At 46.4% G+C, this 6,883-nt stretch overlaps 1 long non-coding RNA gene across 1 annotated transcript; it reads right to left on the bottom strand.

Annotated features, from left to right (window-relative positions):
• Window positions 1–2,929: 2,929 nt before the first annotated feature.
• Window positions 2,930–4,048, bottom strand: LOC124981984 (uncharacterized). Its single transcript, XR_007108151.1, has 3 exons — window positions 3,732–4,048; window positions 3,315–3,474; window positions 2,930–3,175 (listed from the first exon to the last, which is right to left on the bottom strand). It is a non-coding gene; the product is annotated as an uncharacterized LOC124981984 (long non-coding RNA).
• Window positions 4,049–6,883: the final 2,835 nt, after the last annotated feature.

Here is a 6,883-nt window from a genome sequence, read left to right as displayed (position 1 = left end):
TTAAGCAAGATTCTGTCTCAAATAAAAATTAAAAAGGGCTGGGGATGTGGCTCAGTGGTGAAGTGCCCTTGGATTCAATCCCTAGTGGAAAAAAAAAAAAAAAAAAGATTTGGGTTCGCTACATTCAGGGTTCCTCTCCCGAAATACAATCCACTCTGTGTGACATGGCCCTCTCTGCAAAGCCCTGTGAGAATGGGCACTGACACTCTTGCTACTACTATTGCTGTGCATAATAAACTGTCCTTTGTCTCTGATCCAGGTGTCTTGGCTTCTATCAGCAGCCATGACCCTGGTCAGCTACTTTGTTAGCTTACAAGTAGGATAAAATTTCAGGCCCTTCACATTCCTTGTCAGTGTTTGGCTACAAATCAAGATTTCTATAGGGGTGGTTATTAGAAATCTACCTTTGACTTCTTCCTAGCTATTGAAATTTCTCACACAGGTGCCTCCCGGCACCCAGACCCCTCCCACAACCCAACAGAGAGAAGTGATTTCTGGTGAAACTCCAGCCATCCAGAATTCTAGCAGGTCTTGAAATGCCCAAAGACAGGGATGTGCCTGCTCACCTTCTCTGCTCCAGGTGTTTTCATGGGAACCCCAGAGACTTCCTTATCTCCTTCCAGCTTGGAAGATGCTGAATTCTGCTCTGCCTTCTGCACCTGGAATGATTCAGTGCCTTCCCCTTGGTTCCCTAGGACTAAACTGCCTCTTTCTCCATTCCCCACCTTCGTCACTCCTAGGTGCCCCATCAATGCTTCCCAATCACATACCCCTGGAGCCATGAGTCTCAGTTGACCTGTTCTGCCTGCCTACCCCCCTGCAACTACCTCTCTCCTCTGGACAGTGAAGGTAGGGCCAGCCAGCCCATTTGTGCCACACCTTGTCCCCATGCCCTCCCTACTCAAGGTGTTCTTCTGTGTAGTGGAGGGGGGAACTGGACAATTCTACCTCATTCCACTTCCCCTTCAAATTCTGTCTTCTTCCTGCAAGCCAGAACTCTGAAGTTATTCAACCCCTCTCACCTTTACTGACATCCCACCACTATTTGATCTCTAAGTCCCGCCTCCTACATTTCCTTGAGTCTGTCCCCTGCACCCTAATCCCATGGCCCTGGTCCAGATTCAACTATATCTCACCCGGATTCTCATGTATGCAACTACTACTAGGTGTCCCCAACCCCCAGTCCGCACTTTACAGAGCTGCCCAGGTGGGAATTCTAGGGAAAAAATTGGCTCATAGCTCTTAGTGTTTTCCCACCACCTGCTGAACCAAGTTCAGGCTCTTTACTGGCACCTAAATCATGACTACCACCTGTCCAGTTCTTTTCTCTCCTGCCACAGGCTCATGCTGTCTGGGCTACTCCACATGTCCCATGCATGTCCCACCTTCAAATGCTCTTGCATCTTTATACCTTCTATTGATTAAGCTAGGAATGCCCTTCTTTCCTCATCCTGGTCCCTTCTTGTGCAACTGGCACTCCCTATCCATCTTGCAAGTTTGAACTCAAGTATGACCTCATCTGAGAAGTGGTCCCTGTGCTCCTCCACAATCCCAGTAGCAGGTTCTGCCCTCTGTGCTGCCACACAACTGTGCACACACATTACCTCCATTACGGCATATCCCACCACATATGCAATTATTTGTTTGCACTATTCGTGACTCCCTCTAGACCATGAGCTCCTAGAGAGCACAGGCCATAATTGTTTATCTTAGAAAGAGACAAAATCAATTGTGCTTCACTTCACTCATCTCCAGTTCCAAGGCTAACTCAATTGTGATCTGTGACCAAGTAACCTAGTCCAACATAGAGATTGTTTCCCTGAGGGTTTCAGGGCAAGAAGACGATTCCAAGACAGAGAAAAAGAAGACGTAATGCTGGGGAGAGGTGAATGGGGTTTGTCTCTTATGAAGATCAAGGAACGGGAGACAGGTGATGAGTGCCAATGAGGAATCAGGTCCCGAAGGAAATGCAGACTGGGTTTGGATCATCAGGAGCAGTATCTTAGTCTCCTTTCAGGTGTACATATGTTTGGAGGAAGGTGACAGGGATGAAGACCTAGTGCAGGCCTTGAGATCTAGATTTGAACCAGGGTCTACCAGAGCCAGCAGGCAGACCCATCAGGAATCCCTTAATAGCCGTAGCAGGAAATCCAGGGATCAAGGGTTCCAAGACCCCCCAGGACAAGGAGCTCAGTCAGTGTCAAGGACTCTGCTTCCTGCCTCAACTCTTGAGGAGAAAGACTGGACAATGAGATCTGGATTACATGGTAAAAGGCTTCAAGCCCTAAATAAAATGTGATCGCTCAGATTGGATCCTGAAACAGAATAAGGACTTAGTGGAAATCCAAATAAAGTTGTGTAGTTTGGTTAATAATGTTGTACCACCAGGCAAGGTGGCATCAGCCTGTAATCCCAGGAACTCAGAAGGCTAAGGCAGTAGAATCACTAGCTGAAGGCCAGCCTCAGCAACTTAGTGAGGCCCTGAGCAATTCAGCCTCAAAATAAGAAAGAACTGGGGATGTAGTTCAGTGGTAAAGTGCCTCTGGGTTCAATTCCCAGTACCAAAAGGGGGAAAAAAAAAATCAACCAATGTTGATTTCTCCATTTTGGCAAATGTGTCACAGTTAGATAAGAAGTCACCTTAAGGGGAAGATGGATGAAGGGAATTCCGGAACTCTCTATATTACCCTTTCTACTCTCATGTAAATCTAAAATTTATACATTAAAATAAAACCTAAAAAAAAAAAAAAAAAAAACTTTCAAAATCTAAGCTTAAATTTTAAGAGCCAGGACAAGAGAGAAGATATAAGTTTAAACAGAAGGTAAAGGGAGAAAAAAAGAGAGGTTGCAGTTCTAATTCTTGGTTAAAAATGTGAAGACTTACTTTATTCATTCATCCACTCAACAAATATTTATTGAGCATCTGTTATGGACCAAACATTGTTTTCAGAGCAGTATATACAACTGTGAACAAAGGAGTGCTGAAAGGATAGAAGTGCTTGTATTAATAAAATTGGAGTAAAAATTTAGATTTAGGCAGGAACACCCTTCTGGACTTATTACAAACCCTCCTCTATTCCTTCTTAAAGAATCTCCAGGAGGGTTGGGGATGTGGCTCAGTGGTAGAGCACTTGCCTGGCATGTGGGAGGCCCTGAGCTTGATCCCCAGCATCACCTAAAAAAAGAAAAAGAAAAAGAAAATGATTTGGCACCAGGAGACAAATTTCCTGCTCCTCCAGAACTTACATTTTGGTGGATCTAGACCTTAGTCTGCTTATCTAACCCCACTTTACCCTACAGGATCCAGCACATACCTCCCAGGACTGAAAGTGGAGCCAGTTTTCTCAGGGTCACATCAGGGTCCAGGAAGAACTATCACTGACCCAAGAGAATCAGAAGACTTGAGGTGACTCCAGAGGATGCCAGGTTAACTCCTTCTTGGCTTCGAAGTCCTCATAGAACTGTGTGTCTGGGCTTATTCATACATAAAATGAGCAACATAATTAGAAATGAACTTTCTCCCAGAGATATGCTGAAATTCAGTAGGCATGAGAGTGTGTTGAAAGGAAAAAAGTGCTTGTATTAATATGATCAGGGTAAATATTTAGATTTAGTTAGGAACCCCCTTCTGAAGTTATTACAAACCCTCCTCTGTTCCTTCTCAAAGAATCCCAAGGATCAGAGTTTAAAAAAAAAAAAAAAAAAAATTGAAGCAAACATTGTGTGCTCACCCAATGCAGGGCGTCAGGCTGGTCGGTCTGCGTGGACCAACTCCAAGATCAAGATCAGAGTCAGGCCCACACACCCACTTGGTCTTTTGGCCGTTCTGCCTCTACTACATATACAGGATGGTACACCTCGACCCTGAGTTCCAGCAAGCCGACGTGGCTCCGGAAAGAGGGGCTCTCGGCGGCTCTTTTCTTTCCCAGCAGTGTCACTGGAACCACCCGAGACCGGGTCGCGCCCCCAAGAGGTCCTCCGCTGGCGACCTGCCGCACCCCGCGAGGGGCCTAGCGCAAACGGCTGGGTCTGGCCGCGACCCAGCCTCCTTCGGAGGGAAAGTTGTTGCTCAACCCTGAGGAATGCGGAGCCAAAGCAGCGGCGGGAGGAAGCGCGGGAGATTGATTGCAGCGGCCGGCAGGCGGGCACCGCGCCGGGGCCGCGCGCAGCAGACTTCGCCCTCACGCAAACAGTAACTCCGGGCGGTGGCAGCGGGGCGACCGACGGTCCCGAGCCCGGCTTACGGCCCCGGGTGCAGCCACGCGGCCGGGGTGCAGCATATGGCTAGGACAGGCAAGCCAAGGCCCCTGCCTCCGGGCTGTTTGAGAAAGGCGGCAGAGGCAGGCCCAAGGATGGAGGTGTAGCAGCGTTCCATCGAAAACCCTGAGAATACAGGGTTTTGTCCCCTCCTATCCTCCATATCAGGGATTAAACCCAGGGATACGCTACCACTGAGCTACACCCCCAACCCCTTTTATTTTATTTTTGACAGGATCTCGTTAATTGCTGAGGCTGGCCTCGAACTTGCCATCCTCCTGCCTCAGCCTACTGAGTCGCTGGGATTACAGGCATGCTCAGCAAGTTTTTGTCTCTAATGTTAACAATTTACTTCTGGCAGAGTCTACCTTGAACATAGTAGGCGTTCAGAAAACCTTTTTGAAAGAATGACTTAATCCTTCCTAGCCTCAGTTTCCTCCTGTGTACAAGGAAAGGTTTGATCACTGAGGCTACCCTAGCCACTCTGAAATTCTACGATGCTGAGATTAAATCCCATGTGTACTGCTGTGGTTTTGCTTTTAGTTTTTCAGGGACATTTTTAGTGTTACCCTTTATGATGTGCCAGGAGTGAATTTGACACCAGATGGCTTTTTTTTTTTTTTTTTTTTTTTTTTCTTTAATAAGAAAGAAGACAAAGGGAGAGAGAAAAATATTTTCCAACTGGCAGTGCTGACAGCATTTTGGAAGAGAATCCAGGGAGGCAAAGAAGAGCTGCTTCAGCCTGATTCTTCCTCCTCCTGCACACTGCCATCCTGGCCTCTCCAGAAATGGGGTGGATCACATTGGAGCTTTTTCTGGATGAAGCACAGGGAGCATCATCCCAGGAAACTCCACCCCAGGAGTACTCGCAGTGTTCTCTCTGGCCAGCAGAGTTCTGGCCCCTGAGCCACAGGGTTATGAATTCCAGCTATAGGCAGGGCTCTGCTAAAGGCTGACTCTGGTGTTAATTAGAAGAACAGAGAGACCCTGGCAAATCAAAGCTACAGCTCTCTGTCTGGGGAACATTCAGGAAAAATAGCCAAAGTGGCAGTGTCTCTTCTGGAATTCCTCTTCTCTCAGATCCTACCTCTCTTTCACTGGCCTGAGGGTGGGTTGGTGGACTGGTCCTTGCTCAAAATGGCCTCTAGATTAATTCTTAATATGCTGTTGCACAGAAAAGGGAAGTTCCTAGAATAAGCAATTTGGCAGTGCGCACAGTGGTGTCAATAGGAGATGCTGCCGTCAGTCTGCTTGGGTTCAATCAGATCTTGGCTCTACCACTTATTAGTTGTTTGACTAGGCCAAAGGACTTTATCTCCTTGTGCCTTAGCTTTCTCAGCTGTAAAAATGGAATATTTTAAATTCTCACCATAATCCAATCATGGTGGCACATACTTATAATCCCAGTGACTCCAGAGGCTAAGGCAGGAGGATCACAAGTTAGAGGCCAGCCTCAGAAACTTAATGACCATGTCTCAAAATAAAAAATAAGAAAGGGCTGGGGATGAGATCAGTAGTAGTATGCCCCTGAGTTCAAATCCCCAGGATTGCAAATAAATAATAAAATAAAATAAAACAAAACAAAATTCCCACCATAAAAGATTGTTATGTGGATTGAATGAGGAAATACAAGAAAGGTGCCAGTGGTTTGCCTCTTCAACAGACCCTGGAACAAGGTAAGCACTCAATATTTTCTTATCTATGAGGCTACAGGATCCTCAAAACTAGGTCATAATTCTGGGCAGGTTCTCAAAGAGATTGTCTTTGAAGAGCCCCATTGTGGTACTGTCACCTTTGGCAAGGAGTCTCAGTTCAGCTGACTGGTTCCTCCCTGCTTCTTCTCCACATCCCCAGGAAACTGGAGGAAGACCACACAGGATGAGCATAAATTTTGCATCAAGTTTCAACTTCCTTCTATATATCTGGGGGTTATAAGGGAGAAGAGAGTGAGCCCAGGATGATTATGTTGGCCATTTGGGAGGTTGTAACCAATGCAGTAGACAGTAGATAAACCAATACACTGTGTACTACAGGTGGCTTGTGATGGCTGTCCTTTGTCTGTAATTCTGCTGAGTGTCTTTGATCTTCTACCATCAAACAGTTTTCTGTTTCAGATGCAGTGTTGTGGAATTTTGACCAGAGAGCTACTGGAGGCCAATCCTCATCTTTCTGTCATAGTATCCACTGCATATCAACACCCAGCAGAAGCTGCTCATGAAGCAGACTTCAGAAGTGTGATCGAGCTGGGTGTGGTGGCACATGCCTGTAATCTCAGAGGCTCAGGAGGCTGAGGCAGGAAGATCACAAGTTCAAAGCCAGGCTCAGCAATTTAGCAAGGTCCTAAGCAATTCAGTGAGACTGCCTCTAAATAAAATATTTTAAACGGGGAACTGGGGATGTAGCTCAGTGGTTAAGACCCCTGGGTTCAATCCCTAATACAAAAAAAAAAAGTTTCCATCGATTGGTTGAGCTATTATATTAAAAGGAAGAAGGTTGAAACTCCAAACTTGGATGAACAGGGAGAAGCAGGACACAGCTGAGCACTTGGGGGTCAGTTGGTGCTAGCCCCAGGTATCTGCCCTTCAACTCATCCAAACACTCTATTCAAACTTTTCCAGCCTCCAGA

Source organism: Sciurus carolinensis, chromosome 4 (genome assembly GCF_902686445.1).
Source record: "Sciurus carolinensis chromosome 4, mSciCar1.2, whole genome shotgun sequence".
NCBI lineage: Eukaryota > Metazoa > Chordata > Mammalia > Rodentia > Sciuridae > Sciurus > Sciurus carolinensis.
This window is presented reverse-complemented; position numbering and strand designations above follow the sequence as displayed.